Source organism: Oryza sativa, chromosome 9, assembly GCF_034140825.1.
Source record: "Oryza sativa Japonica Group chromosome 9, ASM3414082v1".
In the NCBI taxonomy this organism is placed as follows: domain Eukaryota; kingdom Viridiplantae; phylum Streptophyta; class Magnoliopsida; order Poales; family Poaceae; genus Oryza; species Oryza sativa.
In genome coordinates, this window is record NC_089043.1 from 13,143,475 (window position 1) to 13,163,928 (window position 20,454).

Below are 20,454 nucleotides of genomic sequence, written 5' to 3' on the forward strand. Positions count from 1 at the left end.
GTACGTTGCTTTCTTATGGTCTAGCGAGAATTGTTAAGCAATTAGGAGTCCGACTTTCACCCCAAGTTAGCATGTGAGGGTTTTAAAAGGATTTCTTATATGACTCCTTATGTATTTACAAAAGTGAACGAACATAAAAATAGACTTAAATACGAACGGCATATCAAAGTATCACAGAAACCATCTTTAATTTTTGAGCACTGCTCCCGTCCAGCAAACGGTACCCCAGGTACCGGTAACCCCAGGTACAAAACTTAATCTGACCATTGAATTAGAGCGGGGCACGATCGGGATTGAACTTAATGTAGACCCCCGTTTTTATAACGGAATCACTCATATTAATAGTACCATTTCCCTGGATCAAGTAGTCTGGTACTCACGGTTACATTGTTGAATTATCAAGTGCGCATACAAAGATTGTTTAGCGCGAATTATTACATCATAGGCCCGCGGGCAGTCTTAGATCATAGGACTAAACGGTCCACAATACAAACAATAACAGAAATAGGTAAGGCAGCAGATTATAGGCAGCGGCTATGCCATTGCCACAGGCAACGACCATAACTAAGACCTACAGAGCGCCGTCATCCTCCGCATCCTCCTGAAGATAAGCATAGGGATCCTCCTCGACTTCATTGCCATCCACTGATTAAATTTTGTAATAGCAAGAGTGAGTACCAACCGTACTCAGCAAGCCATCATAACAACAGTGCATATGATAGTGTCGGTGATATGGGACCGGGAGTATCATGGCCAGAGGCTTGAGGCAGACACAATCGCCCACGTGGCCTGGCACCTTCGGGGACGTCGGGCCCGAGGGTGAGGTGTCCGCCCTCCTCCTGATTCCCCCCGAGGGGGGGTCGGGTTGCGCTTGCCCCGACCCCGAGGGCCGAGGCACCCCGACCCCTTAAGGAAGTCTGCGCCACATATATGGGATAAGTGAGCACAGCTGTGCTCACCTAACAGCATTTATTGCGGTCTGGTCAAGCGTGTCACGCTGCATGCAGCGCAATACAGCGCGCTCTTTTATCCGGTCTGTGACCAGTCACAGACCGGTCAGATCAACGGTTAGGTGGCGACTGGCGGTCTGACGCACGCCTCGCCCCGTCCCGTCAAGACGAGTGCCTCTAGGCACACGTCTCCAGCCGGAGCTAGCGTGTTACCTCTTAGAGATGGCACGTTAGCCCTGGTTAGATGAATACCAGGCTTCATCCTAACCATTACAGGCAAGGTGTTACACGAAGAAGGGCAAACATGCACGTTGTTAATCTGACGCGTGGTGGACAAGAATGACCGGTCTGACACTGGTCGCGTCAGCAACGAGCAGCCACGATCCCACGTTGCGCCCGTCTCCGCCGGGAGTGGAGGTAGGTGTGGGCTGTCCCATCGAAGTGTGATTCGGACGGCAACCATATCAATCTCCGTTCGTAAAGAGAAGGAAAGTCCAGTTTGGAAAGGGAAGGGTGCGTGTGGTATCCCCTTGAAGTATAAAAGGAGGACCTTGCCCACAGAGTAGAGGGTTGATTCTGGCGAGATTGAGAGCCTAGAACAAGGGAGAGTTTGGCTCACACTTTGTAGCTCATTCATACACAAATCCACAAAAACACAGGAGTAGGGTATTACGCTTGGCAGCGGCCCGAACCTGTATACATCGCCGTGTCTCGCGTTCCCTTGCTAGCAGACAATCTTTCCACATACAGAGAGAGCTTGAGATCTCACCCTAAGCCCCCGGCCGAACCGGCAAAGGGGGGCCTGCGCGGTCTCCCGGTGAGGAGCCACGAGCTCCGTCATCTGGCGCGCCAGGTAGGGGGCTCAGCGTGTGTTTTCTGAGCTCTCAGACTCTTCCGTGGGCGCCAAGTTTCCCTTGTTCAGCCTAATGGCCGAGCGAGCAAAGGCGCACGACCTCTCTCCGAGTGTGAGCGGCGACGACGGGGAGCTGAATCCACGCCGTCGAGCTCGTACTCCCCCATCTCCTCCGCGCCCAAGCCCTAAGCAGGGGGAGGCGCTTGAGAAGGTCGACAAGTCCATGGCATCACCAGTCGCAGGTGGTGCAGGAGGACGGCAAGATGGGGAGCGCCGCCTCCTCGTCTACGGCGACGGCAGCACGCCTCAGGGTGCGCTTCAGGCTGCTGGCGCGCTCCTACGACATCCGCCTGTCGTCCATGACCCGGAGTCTCCAGCCCAACGATGGCTGGAAGATGTGGCCAACTTGGTCATGACGGCACAGCAGCGCCTGGGTGCTGGTGGACGGTCCGCCACCACCAAGACCTCCGGTGCCGCTACCACCGGCTCCGTGTCGTCAAGGCGGAGGGCGCGGCGAGCGGCGGCGGCTGCACGTCATTCGGCTGCTACTCCCTCGTCGACACCTTCGACTCGGGAGGATCAGCATGGGGAGCCGGATGCCCGCCTCAACATCGAGCGCCGGCGTAATAGCCGGCGTACCCCCCGTGCAACGGAGGGTGCCTCCTCGTCCAGAGTGTCACCTCGACATGGACGTGAGGACCAGCCCTCCGTGCCTCCGGCTGGTGGTGTTGGCTGTAGAGCCTTTGTGGCGAGTCTTCGGAATGTCCGTTGGCCCCCAAGGTTCCGGCCCACCATCACCGAGAAGTACGATGGGAGCGTCAACCCCACCGAGTTTCTCCAGGTCTATACGACCGGGATCGAGGCCGCTGGGGGTGACGACAGGGTCATGGCGAACTTCTTTCCCATGGCCCTAAAAGGACAGGCGCGGGGTTGGCTGATGAACCTGCCACCCGCGTCGGTCCACTCCTGGGAAGATTTGTGCCAACAGTTCACCATGAACTTCCAAGGCACATATCCGCGCCCAGGCGAAGAAGCGGACTTGCATGCAGTACAGCGAGGCGATGATGAGTCGCTTCGCTCGTACATTCAGCGGTTTTGCCAAGTCCGCAATACTATACCTTGCATCCCTGCACACGCGGTGATCTACGCGTTCAGGGGGGGCGTGCGGCACAACCGCATGCTCGAAAAGATCGCTTCCAAAGAGCCCCAGACTACCGCGGAGCTTTTTCAGCTCGCGGACCGAGTGGCTCGTAAAGAGGAAGCGTGGACATGGAACTCCTCCAGTTCCGGAGTGGCAGCTTCGGCCGCCCCCGGATCCGCCGCTCAGACAGGGCGGCGTGACAGGAGGAGGAAGAAGAGGTCGGACCGTTCCGGCGATGAGGGTCATGTCCTCGCCGTCGAGGGCGCTCCGCGGGCCACCCGAAAGGGGAGGCCTGCGAGCGACAAAAAGAAAGAGGCTGGTACTCCCAGCAAGGAGCGCCCCGCCGGCAGGTGGTGCTCCGTCCACAACACCTCCCTCCACGATCTCGCGGACTGTCGCGCAGTCAAAAATTTGGCTGAGCGAACGAGGAAGTGGGAGGAGGACAGGAGGCAGGAACGCCGTGAGGGCAAGTCCCCGGCGGTTCCTTCCGGCAAACGGCGAAGTGAGGCCAAGCAGAAGGCCCCCGCTGTTGACATCGATGATGGTGATGATGACCTAGGTTTCCAAGAACCTGGGGCCACCATTGCCACCGTCGATGGAGGAGCGTGTGCTCACGTCTCTCGCCGGAGCTTCAAGGCTATGAAGCGAGAGCTTCTGGCCATGGCCCCTACTCATGAGGCGACGCGTCGGGCGCGGTGGTCGGAGGTTGCTCTCACTTTCGACCAGACCGACCACCCACCGTGCATTGCCCGGGGAGGGCAGGTTGCGATGGTGGTTTCCCCCACCATCTGCAACGTGAAGTTGGGACGTGTCCTCATCGATGGAGGAGCGGCCCTCAACATCCTTTCCCCCGCGGCTTTTGATGCCATCAAGGCCCCGGGGATGGTGCTCCGACCGTCCCAGCCGATTATCGGTGTGACGCCGGGGCACACGTGGCCATTAGGTCACATCGACCTACCGGTCACCTTCGGTGGACCCGCCAACTTCCGCACGGAGCGGGTGAGCTTCGATGTGGCGGACCTCAGTCTGCCCTACAACGCGGTCCTAGGGAGGCCCGCGTTGGTGAAGTTCATGGCGGCGGTCCACTACGCCTACCTCCAGATGAAGATGCCGGGCCCCGGTGGCCCCATCTCTGTCCATGGCGATCTTAAGGTCGCGCTCGCTTGCATGGAGCAGCGTGCCGACCGCCTCGCTGCTGCATCCAAGCCCGAGGGTGGTGACGAGAGGCCTGGCCCCTCTGCCCCCACCGCCCCGAGGCAGCGGATCGCTACATGCGACGAGGTCCCGGTCAAGGAGGTTGCCTTGGGCGACGGCCCATCCAAGACCACACGGATCGGTGGTCTCCTGGATGGCAAATAGGAAGACGCGCTCGTCTCCTTCCTGCGGGCAAACGCTGACGTCTTCGCATGGAGACCAGCGGACATGCCCGGGGTTCCCAGGGAGGTGATTGAGCACCGTCTCGCCGTGCGGCCGGGCGCGAGGCCGGTCCGGCAGAAAGTGCGGCGGCAGGCCCCGGAACGTCAAGTCTTCATCCGCGAGGAGGTGGCGAGACTTCTGGAGGCCGGATTCATCCGTGAGGTCATCCATCCGGAGTGGCTGGCGAACCCGGTGGTCGTTCCCAAGGCGAACGGCAAGCTTCGGATGTGCATCGACTACACCGACCTTAACAAGGCATGTCCTAAGGATCCTTACCCCCTGCCTCGCATAGATCAGATCGTCGACTCCACTGCGGGGTGCGACCTTTTGTGTTTTCTAGATGCATACTCTGGTTACCATCAGATTCGCATGGCTAGGGAGGATGAGGAAAAAACTGCGTTCATTACCCCCGTAGGAACCTATTGTTATACATCAATGCCCTTCGGGTTAAAGAATGCAGGTCCTACTTTTCAGCGTACTACTCGAATTTCTTTGGGTAGCCAAATAGGACGTAATGTTGAGGCGTATGTCGATGACTTGGTTGTAAAAACGCGCAACCAAGAAACTTTACTTTCAGATCTAGCGGAAACTTTTGAGAACCTCCGCTCTGCCCGCATAAAGCTGAACCCCGATAAGTGTGTGTTTGGTGTACCTGCGGGCAAGCTTCTCGGGTTCTTGGTCTCTGCCCGAGGCATTGAGGCCAACCCCGAGAAGATTCGAGCTATCGAGCGGATGCGCCCCCCCAGCAAACTTAGGGATGTGCAATGCGTCACCGGTTGCATGGCCGCCCTAAGTCGTTTCATATCAAGGCTGGGAGAGAAGGCGCTACCCTTGTTTAAGCTCCTCAAGCGCTCGGGGCCGTTTACTTGGACGGAGGAAGCAGAACATGCCCTCACTCGGTTAAAGGCATATCTCAGCTCTCCCCCGGTTCTAGTCGCTCCAGAGCCAAATGAGTCCCTGCTACTTTACTTAGCAGCGACCCCCCAAGTAGTTAGTGCAGCGTTGGTTGTGGAGCGCGATGAGGACAATCCTCATTTCGTGCACCCCCATTCTGTGCTAACTTGGCCCGGGAGCAAGCAGGGAGGAGAGGCCCCCGAGTCAAACGGTGGCCTAAGGCCCCTGACGACCGGAGACGGCCCTCTGCCCGCTCGTCAGACGGTGCTGGGTGCCCCCGACCCTCAGGAAGGCCCCGAGGCCACTGCGGGAAGGCCGCACTTAACGCCCTCTGACCCCGAGGCTAACCCTGTGCTGACTCGACCCGGGAAAGAGCAGGGAGAAGAGGCCCCCGAGCCGAACGGAGGCCAGAGGCCCCTGACGACCGGAGTTGGCCCTTTGCCCGCTTGTCCGACGATGCCAGGAGCCCCCGACCCCCAGGACGGCCCCGAGGCCACTGAGGGAAGGCCGCCCCTTTCATCCTCCGACCCCAAGGTCATCGGTACAGAAGACAAGTGCGCCCCGAAAGGCCACTTGAACGAAGAACGCCCCGGGGATACGGCCCCTAGCAGAGAGGATCGGCCCCACCGAAGGGTGCAGCGGCCTGTCTACTTTGTTAGTGAGGCCCTCCGGGACGCCAGGACCCGATACCCACAGGCCCAGAAGATGCTTTACGCTATTCTGATGGCCTCGAGGAAACTGCGCCATTATTTCCAGGCGCATCGGGTCACTGTGGTTACGTCTTACCCCCTCGGTCAAATCTTGCATAATCGAGAGGGTACAGGACGAGTGGTAAAATGGGCAATAGAGCTTTCTGAGTTCGATCTGCACTTTGAACCACGCCACGCTATCAAGAGCCAGGCCCTCGCCGATTTTGTGGCAGAGTGGACCCCGGCTCCAGAGACCGTCTCAATGCCCGAGGCCAGCACGAACCCCTCACAGCTGCCTCACGCCGCCCACTGGGTGATGCAATTCGACGGTTCTCTGTCTCTTCAGGGCGCCGGTGCAGGGGTCACGTTGACCTCTCCAAACGGAGACGTCCTCAGATACTTGGTCCGTCTCGACTTTCGAGCGACTAACAATATGGCAGAGTACGAGGGACTCCTTGCCGGACTCAGAGTGGCAGCTGGACTGGGGATCCGCCGCCTCTTGGTGTTAGGCGACTCCCAGCTAGTCGTTAACCAGGTCTGTAAGGAGTACCGGTGCTCTGACCCGCAGATGGATGCCTACGTGCGCCAAGTACGGCGTATGGAGCGCCATTTTGACGGGATAGAGCTTCGGCATGTGCCCAGACGGGATAATGTGATTGCCGACGAACTCTCACGGCTCGCGTCCTCGCGAGCCCAGACCCCACCGGGCGCCTTTGAAGAAAGGCTTACCCAGCCGTCGGCGCGACCCGATCCCTTAGGGGAGACGGATGTGCCTGACCGGCCCCCGAGGCCCGTCGGAGTCCAGGCCTCGGGACCCGAAGGGAGCGCTTCAAGCTCCCTTAGATTGATTGCTTGGATCTCTGAGATCCAAACATACCTCACAGATAAGACTCTACCTGAGGACCGCGAAGGGAGTGAACGCGTACAACGCATTTCCAAACGCTACGTGCTGGTAGAAGGGACCCTCTATCGGCGCGCGGCTAACGGAATCCTCCTGAAGTGCATTCCTCAGGAACAAGGCGTTGAGCTTCTTGCAGACATCCATGAGGGCGAGTGCGGAGCCCATTCCGCCTCACGTACCCTGGTTGGCAAGGCCTTTCGTCAAGGATTTTATTGGCCGACAGCTCTCAATGACGCAGTCGATCTGGTCCGGCGATGCAGAGCGTGTCAGTTCCACGCCAAGCAAATCCATCAGCCGGCCCAGGCCCTGCAGATCATACCACTGTCATGGCCATTTGCTGTCTGGGGGCTTGATATCCTGGGACCGTTCAAACGGGCCCCGGGCGGGTTTGAGTATCTGTATGTTGCGATCGACAAGTTCACTAAGAGGCCCGAGGCTTATCCGGTTGTCAAGATCGATAAGCACTCTGCTCTTAAATTCATTAAGGGCATCACGGCCCGTTTTGGAGTGCCTAACCGTATTATTACGGATAATGGCACCCAATTCACTAGTGAACTCTTCGGCGACTACTGCGAAGACATGGGCATCAAGCTCTGCTTCGCCTCACCTGCCCACCCCAGAAGCAATGGCCAAGTGGAGCGCGCCAATGCAGAAATCCTCAAAGGCCTTAAAACCAAGACCTTCAATATTCTCAAGAAGCACGGCGATTCATGGATCGAGGAGTTGCCAGCGGTGCTCTGGGCGAACCGAACCACACCAAGCCGAGCGACCGGGGAAACGCCTTTCTTCCTCGTCTACGGCGCAGAAGCGGTTCTCCCATCTGAGCTCACCCTGAGGTCTCCTCGGGCCACCATGTACTGCGAGGCTGATCAAGATCAGCTTCGTAGAGATGACCTCGACTACTTGGAAGAGCGAAGGCGGCGCGCGGCCCTCCGAGCCGCGCGCTACCAGCAGAGCCTGCGGCGCTACCATCAGCGCCACGTCCGGGCCCGATCACTCTGCGTCGACGACCTCGTCCTACGCCGCGTCCAAACGCGTGCTGGATTGAGCAAGCTCTCACCAATGTGGGAGGGTCCGTATCGAGTGATCGGTGTCCCCCGGCCGGGCTCGGTACGGCTGGCCACGGGCGACGGCACGGAGCTGCCAAACCCGTGGAACATCGAACACCTTCGTCGCTTCTACCCCTAAAGGGGGGGGGGTCGGGTGTCAGATTTTGGCTCGGGCCAACCCCACACCCCCCTCGGGTGTGCAGGATTGGCCGGGGGCTACCACACATGCACATATATTCCCTTTTTCCTTATTTCAGCATTTCAATAGAAGCAGTTTCAATTTTCTAAAGGTTGTGTCTGTGCCGTTTTTCCTTCTGAAGAATCTTAACTTGAAATAAGGTCACTCGTGCTCAACCTTGCCCTAGGGGGCTCAGTTCGGTCAGCTAAAATCGCCAAACGGGGCCCAGAACCGAGCCGTGCCCCGGGGCGTGGTGAACTCCGGGGGGGAACCGGCAAAAACCCACAATCGGGTCACCCATACCCCTCGGTCACCACGTTCCCGGCCTGGCCAGTCTCGACATGTGGATCTCCCCGGGCACTGGCCCCGACCCGAGCCATTCGAGGACTGGGACTTGGGCACGAGCCCTTATTTCAAGCTAAGGCGCAAAAGGACCATGGCACAGATCATCCTCATCGCATATGTATAGCAAAATAAAACTAACACAAAAATTTTTCATCATTTCATTTCTGATTGCAGATTAAGTTAATTTGTACAAAAAAGAGGTATGAAGGCCTTAGAAGAAAGAAAAAGAAAAAAAGATTGGCGGGGGCCTGGGGGCTCATTCCAATGCGCCCGGGTCGCCGGCCTCGTCGCCGCCGTCATCCTCATCGCTGGCGTCGCTCTCCTCGTCGGAGCTGGGGGCGAACGCGAGCAGAGGGGCCGACCCCTCGAAGCCGTCGACGATATGGTCGGCAGCATCCCGGACGCGCGCGCGCGCGTCGTCCTCGGTTCCGGGAGGGAACTCCTCCAGCGCCATCCAGGGAGAGAAGTCGGGGTCCCGGGCCTGGTAGCTCGCCAGCACGAGTTCGACCGCCCCCTGGGCGAGGTCCCTCGAGGATGACTTGATGGTCTTCTCGAGCTCCTCGGGGAGTCGTTCGAGGACCCAGGCCATCCTGTTGAGGTGCGGAGCGAGGCCTTCCAGGTTGCTAGGGCGCGTCCTCGTCTGGCCTTTCCAGAGGCCCGCTTGCCGACCGGCGCGATCCATGCGGGAGACCGAGTCCCAAAGCATGTCGGGCCCCATCTCGCCCGCCAAGCGGAGGGCCTCGGCCTCCCCGATGGAAGAATCCAGCGCGCGCTGCATGTCAGCGACGGTGTGTTCGGCAGCCGCGAGGCGAGCGGCTAAGTCGCTTTCGCCCGCAGCCGCCCCACCGATGCGCGCCCTCGCGGCCAGCTCTTTCTCCCGTGCCTCGAGGTTGGCAGCCCGCTGCTCCAGCGCGGCTCTCTCGGCACGGACGCATTCAAGGTTGCGGCGCGCCTGCTCCTCTTGCGCCGCCTCGTGATGAACCCTGAGTTCCTCTCGACACTCAAGGTTGTTGTTGGCCCGATCTTTCGGTGAGTTGATGAAAACTACGATTTGGAAGAAACGTTGACGACCCGACTACAACCGTACAAGACGTTGCGTTGCGCCTTAGCGATCGATACACCTCTCCGTGGGTTGTTGATCTTGCCGGTGCAAATCAACCTTATTCCTGCAAGCAAATCGAAGAAACAAGCAAGAACAAGATAAAAGCAATCTGAATTGCAAATAGGAGTTAAATACGAATGATAAGTTGGGGTTCCGAAGAACAAGCAGACGGACGGTCTAGCCGACACGCGCGCTGCAAGCAAGTAGCAATGGCTAAACTTTAATCTAACAAAACCCAAGAAACCCTGAAGGGGTACCTAACTATTTATAGAGGTGGGAGGACGACCAAGAGGGTCCAAGGGTCGTGCTCCACCAGATTGGGGCGCACCCCACATGGGCCTCACATGGGCCAGGGTCCCAAACAAAGTTACAAGCCCATTGGCCCAATACAGGAGACGCAGCACCTTGGTTTTGTGATTGCGGCCAAACGAGATAGATTTCCGAGATGAGGCTGGATCCGTTGGAAGGAGGACTTCGAGAGCTTTCCATCAAGTACTCACGGGCCCAAAACGGAGCACGTATGTAGATTTGGCGGCCGTTTGAAGTCAGCAATGTAACACGTGGCCGAATCAGATTGCAGCACATGGAGGACTTGATCTTGATGTCTTCTTGTTGTTTCATGATGTGAGCAATGGTCGTATCCATAGTAGCCATGGTCACATCATCCTCCCCTTCTTCACAGAAAACCGTCCTCGGTTTTTCCATATGGTGCTCTTCGCGCAGTCCACTGAAAACAACCTGTTTCTTGCAATCAAAACAAGACAAACTCGAGACAATATGATTAGCAGTAACATGTCTCTCTAGCTTGCATATTTTATCCGGAACTACAAGATGTTCTAAATCTGAACAAATGTAAACTCTATGCACCAAAAATATTCCTCTATCATTATATTCGCCAAAGATATGAAAAATAGCATTAGTTGGACATGGCAAATCAGATTTAGCAAATAATTTCTCCTTCAAATTATCGAGCTCACAAAAATCATCAAACTGAACATAGCCCAAAGTATTTAAAGAAGATAGCAATTCGCGTTCCTCTACTTCATTAGCAATGTGAACAACATGCTTAGAATCAGCACACAAAGAAATAGTAGAACTAACATGTTCATTCACTAGTTGTGGCATGGATATAAGTGAAACATTATCACACAACTCTTCTTTATCACAAGAAACAGCAAGTAAATCAACTTGTGACAAAGGCAACTCAGTAATTGATTCCACTAATGGTTGCTCTACTATAGCATGAAAAGTGGACAAGTGTAGCTCACCTTGAGAATACTCACCTTCATTTCTCTCAGCACCATTTAATTTACCTTGCGAACTTTCTTCAGATAATGTAGCTGCATCAGCCTTCTCCTCATTCGCGAGTGATGGAAGTGACATCTCAAACATATCGTTCTTCTCATTTTGGAGACTTTTCTGAACTTCCTGCAAAACATCAGTGATAGGAGGCACAAGCATATCTTGTTGCTCCGTTGGATTCTCCAAAATTTTGCGCTCAACAATGCAAGCAAGCATGAACAATTGGCCTATATGATTATATGTCACATTAACAAGCCCAGCCTGAATATTGAAATTAAGCCCTCTGAAAAATCTAGTCATTGTGTTCTCATTAGATTCTTGTAAACCACTATAAGTGATACAAATTTTAAAATCATGAAAGTACTCCCTAACAGTTTTGTCACCTTGTTTTAGATGTTCCCATTTCTCAAGGAGAGCACGTCTATAGTATGAAAACACAAATCTTTTTCTCATCAGTATTTTGCATTCATCCCAAGTTTCAAGCTTATTCCCCACAGTATGCCACCAAAAAGATGCAGAACCGGTACACTTATTACTAGCAGCCTTAATCATTTGAGCATTAGAAAAATCATACTCATCAAATTGTTTTTCTACTGCTAGCTCCCAATTAATGTATGCAGCGGAATCATACTTTCCATCATAGACTGGTAACTTACATGCAACTTGTGCAAAATTATAGTCATGTACCTCATATGCATCACGTGAAGAAGTTGTCATATCTCGTCGAAGGTGTAGATGTTGACGTTGAGCATGACCATCTTGTTTCCCCTTGCGCAATCCTGCCATGGTTAGCAGCAAACAAGAAACATACACAAGAATATACACGCTCCTATCAACTATTAGGTACTGGCAGCTCAAATGTCACACACACTCAAGCTTTTAACCAAGCTCTTACAAGATCTTACCAATGCAAGTGGAATGGTGATGTACACCGACTCAACCAAGCAGCCCAATAGAGGTTGGATATATCGATGCCTCGGCAAACACTTGCTGTACGGCTGCAATCAAATCTGTGGAGCTCTGGGTAGGCTTAAATATGTAGCAAAGGAATAGCAAATGCTCAAATCAGAGAACGCAAAGTTGAATAATTGTTCAAAGTCAAGTACCGTGCTGGTCCTAGGCTAGAACGTACTAGAGACGCGAGCCTAGACACAAACGATACCACAAGATAGCACTAGGAACAACTCATGCACAACTCTGATATATGAAGTTCAGCTCAAACATAACAGTATTTTCTCTTTTCTTTCTTTCTTCTTTCTTCTTTTCTTTTTTTTTTTCTTTCCTTTTCTTTTCTGTTTTTTTTTTGGTGCGGCTTTTTTTTTCTTTTTTTTTGCACCTTTCTGCCTTTTTTTCACTTTTTTCTTGATTTTTTTTAACAAAAACTGACTCAAGGACCTTAATGTAAGATTACAGGGACTCAAACATAAATATAAAATTTATAGGGACTCAAATGTAAAAGTCTAAACCCAAAATTAAAATTATACAAAAAATGGAATGCTGAATTTATGCCGGTTCCGTTTTTCCAAACAGATCTCGAAACCGACACCAAACAAAAATTCGCCAAGGTGTTTGACACAACTCGGAACGGTGGAAGAGAGGGAGGGAGTCGGACTCGGCCAAAGGGGCGAGTGGGACTCGGCCAGGAGGTGGAGTGGATGGCAGCCGAATTTGGTGTATGGGATAAAAAGGAAACTGATTTTTAACCAATCCAATCTACTATATCTTTCCAAAACAAACTTGACTACTTCCAAAATCAGATATGGTAATTCACCTTCCTCCTCTCGTGCACGACACAGGCACGGCCAAAACAAACACACACAAGGATCGGCAAACTCTAGATGCAACTCAAGAACTCCAAAACTAACCGATAGAAACGTCTGAAAACTACAAAAATAGAACCGTGGCAGCGAGCCGATTCCGTTTTCGTAGGTCCCGACAACAACAGAGACACGGTGGCAGCGACGACTGTGGTACAAAACGTGACCAGAACTCGAAACTCTAAACGAACTAGACGCTAAGACCAGCAACACGACGTGACGATGCAACACAAAATTCAACAAAGCAAAAACTGAAAAGAACAATGCAATGGCACAATATGGCTAGGTAAATGATACGAATTTTTTTGTATGGCTATTTTCTGGTTATAGGAAGATAAAAACTCACCGAGCAACGAAAGCTCTGATACCACCTGATGAACCCTGAGTTCCTCTCGACACTCAAGGTTGTTGTTGGCCCGATCTTTCGGTGAGTTGATGAAAACTACGATTTGGAAGAAACGTTGACGACCCGACTACAACCGTACAAGACGTTGCGTTGCGCCTTAGCGATCGATACACCTCTCCGTGGGTTGTTGATCTTGCCGGTGCAAATCAACCTTATTCCTGCAAGCAAATCGAAGAAACAAGCAAGAACAAGATAAAAGCAATCTGAATTGCAAATAGGAGTTAAATACGAATGATAAGTTGGGGTTCCGAAGAACAAGCAGACGGACGGTCTAGCCGACACGCGCGCTGCAAGCAAGTAGCAATGGCTAAACTTTAATCTAACAAAACCCAAGAAACCCTGAAGGGGTACCTAACTATTTATAGAGGTGGGAGGACGACCAAGAGGGTCCAAGGGTCGTGCTCCACCAGATTGGGGCGCACCCCACATGGGCCTCACATGGGCCAGGGTCCCAAACAAAGTTACAAGCCCATTGGCCCAATACAGGAGACGCAGCACCTTGGTTTTGTGATTGCGGCCAAACGAGATAGATTTCCGAGATGAGGCTGGATCCGTTGGAAGGAGGACTTCGAGAGCTTTCCATCAAGTACTCACGGGCCCAAAACGGAGCACGTATGTAGATTTGGCGGCCGTTTGAAGTCAGCAATGTAACACGTGGCCGAATCAGATTGCAGCACATGGAGGACTTGATCTTGATGTCTTCTTGTTGTTTCATGATGTGAGCAATGGTCGTATCCATAGTAGCCATGGTCACATCACCTCGCGGAGGGAGAGGCTGTTCGCCAGCCGTTGCGTCGTGGCCTCGGCCTCCTCGAGAGCTCGCTCCCGCTCAGCGAGTGCATCCTCGCGAAGGCGGAGCGCGGACTCCTCCTCGGCGCAGGCGGCCTCGTGCGCCGCCAGCGTCGTCTCCCGGAGAGCAGTGGCGGCCTCGCGGTCCGTGAAGCCCTTCTCCACGGTGCCGGCGTGTTCTTCCAGCGCCATGGCACGGGCCTCAAGGGCCTCCTCGCGCCGCCGGGACGCCGCTTCGGCTTCCGTTGCCCGCCGCTCTCGGGCAGCAGCGGAGTCAAGAACCCCTTGGGCGGCGTCGAGCTTGTTCTTCAGCTCCGCCTCCCAGCTCCCGTGTTGAAGGCGGAGGGAGTCCTGCGCCTCAATCATCGCGGTGGTGGCGACAAGGGCGGCCTCTCGCTCCTCCTCCACCTCTCGGGCGATCTCCGCCAGCGCCGCCTTGCGGGCTTCAAGCTCCGAGATGTGGCGGCGGTGGGCCTTACGGCCCACCTCCACCATGGCGTCCACCGAGCGCCGCCCCTCCTCAACACGCGCCCATGCGGCCTCGAGCTCCGCTCGTTCTGCACGCAGGGCCTCCACTTGGGTGTTGAACCCATCCAGCACTGCGGTGTTTGCGGCGGCCAGGGCCTGCAGAAGGGGCTCGGCGCTCAGCGGGGCGACAGAAGATGAGGAGAAGAGCCGCCTTGGAGAAAAGGCGACGCGGCTTGGCCCCCCGGAAGATGCGCTGGGCTCGGGGATGTCCCCCGGGCCCGTTTGATCATGGGCGTCGCCCGGTGAGGTAGGCCCAGGCGATGCGCCCGCGGCCTCGTCGCGAGCCGCCTCGGAGGATGTCGCCTGAGGGCCGCCCGAGGGAGTAGGCCCAAGTGACGCGCCAGCAGCAGCTGTCGCCTCAGCCTGGCGAGCCCGGGTGGCCTCCTCCCGGGCAGCTTCTTCGGCTTGGCGAGCCCGGGCGGCCTCCTCCCGAGCAGCTTCCTCCGCTTGGCGAACCCGGGCGGCCTCCCGGGCGGCCTCTTCAGCTTCCCGAAGGCGGGCTGCGGCTTCACGCCGGTCAGACTCTCGCCTCCGCTCCTCTGCGGCTGCTGGATCTTCGGCCTCGGACTGGCCGGACTTGGGGTGGCGGGAGGAATGCGACGGGACATCGCTGAAGCAGAAGAAAAAGCCAGAAGACGAACAAAGTGAGCAAGAAAAAACTTCTTTTTGGAGAAAGATGGTTGCAATGAGAGTGAGACGAACCTGCGAGGGGGTCGGTTGAATGACCACCTTGGAGGGGAAATCAGGTTTCCCCGGCATGGTTCCGTCTCCCCCGTCTTACGGAGCCGCTTCTTCTTGCGCACCCCCTCGGGCTGCGATGTCGGCGCGGCCCCCTCCGGGCGCCGACTGCTGGCACGCACCGCCCCGCCCCCTCGGGGAGGAGATGGCGGAGGTGTTCCTCCCAGCTTCCTCTTCCCCTGGGCGACGGCAGGGCGGCTGCTCCCCGAGCCCCCGACGCGGGGCCCAGAAGCACGACCCCCTCCTGGGGCAGGTTGTTCCCCCCGGCGGCGCTCGCCCGCGCCGTCGTGGCCCTTAGGGGCTCTCTCCTCTGAGGCCCCGACCCCCATCATAATGGTTAGAATGGAGACGCGGTCGGGATCGCTGCAGAGGGGGAGGATCTCTTGAGGAAGGCGAGACGCCTCCGCGGAGCTAAGATTCAGCACCCTTTGGACTACGATCTTGAAGTCCTCGGGAGCCCAATCCCATCTGGCTCCCTGGTGGGTCCGCATGTAGTCTTCAGGCCCAGTGTACTCCCAGGCGCTCCGGGCGCGCCGTTGGAGCGGCGCAATCCGGCGACGGAGATAATCGCCGTACACCATGGCCCCGGTGAGCCCCTGGGATCGCAGGCCCGCCAGGCGGTCGAGGACGGCGTCGTAGTCCTCCCCCAGATCTACCGGCGCCCGCCAGCTGGAGACCTGCGCCGGGGGCTGGCTTGGAAGTCGGAGGCGCGCTTCGTCGGCAAGGGGGGTGTAGAACCGGTCGCTCTTCCAGTCGTCCCACTTCTTGCGGAGGACGCAGGGGATGTAGCGGTTCAACACTGGCCCCCGCGGCTGGAAGTAGCAGCCGCCAACCGCTGACGGCGGTGACACCGACTGCACGGTGAAGAACCACCGGAACAGCTGAAGAGAGGGGCGCACCCCAATGAACATCTCGCACAGGTGTGCGAAGATGGCCAATGTCATCACCGCATTGGGGGTGAGGTGCGCCATCTGGAGATCGTAGAACTCCAGGACATCCATGAAGAAATGAGAAAATGGCGGGACCAGCCCAGCCATCGCGAAGGGGAGGAAGAAGATGGACCGCCCCGGGTAGTCTGGTGCCGGGCGCCCCTCGCCCAGCATCACTATCTCCCGACCGGTGGCGGACTCCGGCATGAAGCGGCGCGGCAGTCCGGCGTGCCTCTCGTTCACGATGCGGGAAGGCGGTAGTACACTGCCATCGAGCAGAGCAGAGCCCCGTGCCATGGCGGTGGAGGAAGAGATGATTGGGAACGAGCGCGTGTGGCGAAAGTAGGGCGTAGCAGAGAAAGAGTTAGAGCTCAGGCGGCAAAGGCAAGAGGAACAATGGCGAAAGGAAGGGAGCAAATCCTTTTCTCGATGCTTTTATACCCTTGCCATCGCTGGGCCTGGCTCCTCGTTTCTCGCGCCCACTACCTCGCTCCCTCGTATCTCGCTATCCCGCTCCCTCGTTTCCTGTGCCCACGCTTCCACTAATCCCATTCGCCCGCTTACGGCGCATGAAGTGGATATGCGGTTGTGGCAATCGAAACGGATTGTATCGTGCGCGCGTTAATTACGCTCGCCAACCGAAGCGGCGTTACCGTATCTCCGAGCGAGACAAATCTGCTCACCCAGATTCGCGCGCTGCTCAAGTGATGTGGCAGTCTTGAATAGACCGCCCATTATGGACAACCAAAGTTACCAATACCAATGTGCATGGATTGAGACCGTTGGGTATTTTGCCCAACTACGGAGACCGGTCCCACCTGTCACCAGGCTTTAGGGGTGGCGTCACACCTGACCGCTTCCCTTGGGAAGGGAAATTGCTCTGGCATAACGCCGGGGGCTACTGTCGGTGATATGGGACCGGGAGTATCATGGCCAGAGGCTTGAGGCAGACACAATCGCCCACGTGGCCTGGCACCTTCGGGGACGTCGGGCCCGAGGGTGAGGTGTCCGCCCTCCTCCTGATTCCCCCCGAGGGGGGGTCGGGTTGCGCTTGCCCCGACCCCGAGGGCCGAGGCACCCCGACCCCTTAAGGAAGTCTGCGCCACATATATGGGATAAGTGAGCACAGCTGTGCTCACCTAACAGCATTTATTGCGGTCTGGTCAAGCGTGTCACGCTGCATGCAGCGCAATACAGCGCGCTCTTTTATCCGGTCTGTGACCAGTCACAGACCGGTCAGATCAACGGTTAGGTGGCGACTGGCGGTCTGACGCACGCCTCGCCCCGTCCCGTCAAGACGAGTGCCTCTAGGCACACGTCTCCAGCCGGAGCTAGCGTGTTACCTCTTAGAGATGGCACGTTAGCCCTGGTTAGATGAATACCAGGCTTCATCCTAACCATTACAGGCAAGGTGTTACACGAAGAAGGGCAAACATGCACGTTGTTAATCTGACGCGTGGTGGACAAGAATGACCGGTCTGACACTGGTCGCGTCAGCAACGAGCAGCCACGATCCCACGTTGCGCCCGTCTCCGCCGGGAGTGGAGGTAGGTGTGGGCTGTCCCATCGAAGTGTGATTCGGACGGCAACCATATCAATCTCCGTTCGTAAAGAGAAGGAAAGTCCAGTTTGGAAAGGGAAGGGTGCGTGTGGTATCCCCTTGAAGTATAAAAGGAGGACCTTGCCCACAGAGTAGAGGGTTGATTCTGGCGAGATTGAGAGCCTAGAACAAGGGAGAGTTTGGCTCACACTTTGTAGCTCATTCATACACAAATCCACAAAAACACAGGAGTAGGGTATTACGCTTGGCAGCGGCCCGAACCTGTATACATCGCCGTGTCTCGCGTTCCCTTGCTAGCAGACAATCTTTCCACATACAGAGAGAGCTTGAGATCTCACCCTAAGCCCCCGGCCGAACCGGCAAAGGGGGGCCTGCGCGGTCTCCCGGTGAGGAGCCACGAGCTCCGTCAGATAGTGATATTCAAAGTATGGCCGTTGGTTTATTTGCATAAAGCTAGTTTCACAATTCTTTTCACAAGCTTATTATCTAGCATAGACTAGTCCAGTTTTAATTCCAGTATTTATTACACAGCAACGGTTCTTTTCACCATCCATTGTCTTCCCAAAGATGGCTTCCCGTTACTGGCTGTAATGGTTTTCTGGGGTTTACTCCTTCTCGTCTCTCGAGAAGATGATCCACCAGTATAAAATCATCATGCATATCCCATCTCATTCAATTTAAGAATTTAGAGTCTAGCCAAGTGTAATACATGTCCTGATGCTCAATATCCGCGAGCACGGCTATTCGAATAGATTGGTTTTACTCACACTGCAGTGGATGTACACTTTACCCGTACTCCGCGACTTGCCCAACACATGAGCCTACGTCCCAACGAATGAGACTTGCCAAGGCAAAACCTTTCAATAACCTCACGTTGGCAGTACCCGCTCCATGAACTTGCATCCTCATGCACTCCATGAACTTGCATCCTCATGCACTCTAGGTGTCATGAGTTTCTAGCAGTGAGAGGAGTTCTGGCGCTCCCGGGAAGGGAAGACTCACACATGCATTAAGTTTTAGTTAAATTAAATTTACACATGGCAGTCCTACCGATGGCGGCACCACTATAGGCACTCGCCCCTCGCGGCCCCACCAATGGCTGTCCCATCGTAGGCCCTGACTCCCACACACCAAGAATAACCACTATGCAGGGATACTGCCTTCGCTCGGCTACGTACTCCGCTAGGTCTATACCCATACGAGAAGTACGGTTGTACGAGGGTCGTTTCATGCTTAACTTTACGGCTCGGTCCTTAACTGACCAGGGACGGCACTAGCCTTTTCTGGACACCACCCAAGTACCCCAGCCGCCCCGGTCGAAAACAGTGTTTAGTTTTGTTTCTCTTTTCACAATTCATGTTATCCTTGTCATGGCAATGTGGTGCCCATGCCTCCACATGCCGCATCTCAACTACCTTCCTTAAGGTAGTTGCCCAAGCATATAGCACTTGATAAATATGAGAATGCATGATTCTAATTAGCATGACTAAGCATTTGTTCAATATCGACTAAGTACACACGTTAGCAGGGTTTACAATGGTCATACAGATAATCAATATCAAGGCATGGCATATTTAACAAGTAGGGCATTCATATTCACATATGTATAGCATGTAATTTTATTTAAATCAACATAATTTTCGCAATAGGTTCAACATGCTCAAAGATTAGTGATGACTTGCCTTGATCGCAGTCTTGCTATCCCTGCTCCTCAATCGACTCAACAATTCCCTCGGAATCTAAATTTACGTGCGAAAGATCGGATTTGAACTCAATTAGAATTCAAATAAATTCACCAAAATTCAAACAGTACAAAGCATATTGAGAAAATGTTATCACCAGATAGATCTTGATTTTAGATGAATTTAGGTTCAAGTTTCATTCAATTCCGAGTTAAGATGAGTGAGTTATGCTTGTTTAAAGATTCAATTTTGAATTAATTCAAACAATTGTGAAATGGCACTGTGCAGCCGAGAGGGGCATTATTACAGTGGCTGACATGTGGGCCATCCCCCTATTTTATTTCTGGTTTTTATTTTTTTAAAGGAAATCCTATTGTGTCATTGACAGGTGGGTCCGGCCCCCTGTTGAATCTCCTGTGGGACCCGCATGTCATTGAGACATTCACTTAAAACCTAATTTAATTAGATTTCTAAGCATCCGGGCCTACATGTCATAGGTTCATAATAATATCATTAGTTTTAGGGATTACTGTACACTAATGAAGTGGGGTCCACATGTCATAATCTCTCCCTCTCTCGTGCCTTCTCTCTCTCCCGTCGTCTTCTTCCTCGTGCTCGCGACGAAGCAGAGGAGCGGCGCGCGACGGTACGACGGCCCGAGCCGGAACGGCTCGGCGCACGGTGGGGCTAGCGGCGGCGCATCACCGGATGCCCGCCGGCGGCGGCGGCGAAGCGCGGCGACCGTCCGGCGCACGGCGCGACGGCGCGCGACGGCGCCGAGATCCCAAAATCGGCGGCGGCACGATGAGGACCAATGTGAGCGCAACCAACAACGATTCAACCATCTAGGGTCCACATGGAGTATATAGAAGCAAAAATCTAGCCTAGGTTGTATTGGAACGAAGTCCCCCCACGGTGAGCTCGGCCATGGCGCGGCGGCGGCCGGAGTCGGCACGGTTACGGCGGCGCACACCCCAAATCGAGGGGGCCGTTGGTTTCTAGGTGACCAGGCGGGACTACAGGCGCGAGGGCTTACCACGAAGTGGCGGAACGGCGAAGTTCGACGGCGAGTGGCGCGGTGCGGTCGAAACAGGGGCAGACGGCGGTCGGCGACGGTCGCAAGTGTTCGATGCTCGTACTCCCTCGCGTAGCGGCTCCCGGCTCCCTCCAACAGCAGCAACGGC

At 55.1% G+C, this 20,454-nt stretch overlaps 1 long non-coding RNA gene across 1 annotated transcript; it reads right to left on the reverse strand.

Annotated features, from left to right (window-relative positions):
* Positions 1 to 506: 506 nt before the first annotated feature.
* LOC136351862 (uncharacterized) lies at positions 507 to 20,454 on the reverse strand. Its single transcript, XR_010735111.1, has 3 exons — positions 20,307 to 20,454; positions 19,271 to 19,327; positions 507 to 645 (listed from the first exon to the last, which is right to left on the reverse strand). It is a non-coding gene; the product is annotated as an uncharacterized lncRNA (long non-coding RNA).